Source organism: Seriola lalandi, unplaced genomic scaffold (genome assembly GCF_002814215.2).
Source record: "Seriola lalandi dorsalis isolate HSWRI2012SDOR001 ecotype SW California unplaced genomic scaffold, Sedor1 jcf7180002054341, whole genome shotgun sequence".
Taxonomy (NCBI): Eukaryota; Metazoa; Chordata; class Actinopteri; order Carangiformes; family Carangidae; genus Seriola; species Seriola lalandi.
The window spans coordinates 21,942-22,583 of NW_019524894.1; the positions used below are offsets into that span (position 1 = coordinate 21,942).

The window sequence follows — 642 nt, forward strand, 5'->3', positions numbered from 1 at the left end:
TCAAAATATCCTCAGTGGATTCCTGTGCAACTCGACTAATTTGTACCAAGAAATGAACATGAAAACATTCATTCACAAAAACTCATTTTCATTGAATTTGTAAAAAAATTACGTCATCATTTCGATTAGCACAGTTTCCGTAGTGTAGTGGTTATCACGTTCGCCTCACACGCGAAAGGTCCCCGGTTCGAAACCGGGTGGAAACATCATTCGATCGTCTTGTAACTTACCAATAACGATCAACAAGGCAATCTTTCGGTCCTCAGCTTTTGCTCCTATCTCAACAGTTTCCGTAGCTAACAAGCTAATTAGCTGCGACGAGCCAACGGAAACACTCTTGTACAGTGTCACACTCAAATATGTCCCCTGGCCAACTTAAACTAGGAACAACAATCCTATTGTTACATCTTTTCTTTTTTTGTTTTGAAGTTAAGTCCCTTTTTCTCTTCTTGAACATATCCCACATATGACCATCAGACTTAGTCTTAGAAATAATAAAGTGCATTTCCATCATCATCAGGGAATATTAATTAGGAACTAGAAAATTCCAGGGAAATTTTGAGTGCCACGGGGGCTACTGCCGGGATGAGTACATGATTTATTTCCAGTGTTCAAAAGTCACCCTGATCATATTCTGGTTTT

General features: G+C 39.1%; 1 non-coding gene across 1 annotated transcript; it reads left to right on the forward strand.

Annotated features, from left to right (window-relative positions):
• Positions 1 to 133: 133 nt before the first annotated feature.
• On the forward strand, positions 134 to 206 carry trnav-cac (transfer RNA valine (anticodon CAC)). The gene has a single exon. It is a non-coding gene; the product is annotated as a tRNA-Val (tRNA).
• Positions 207 to 642: the final 436 nt, after the last annotated feature.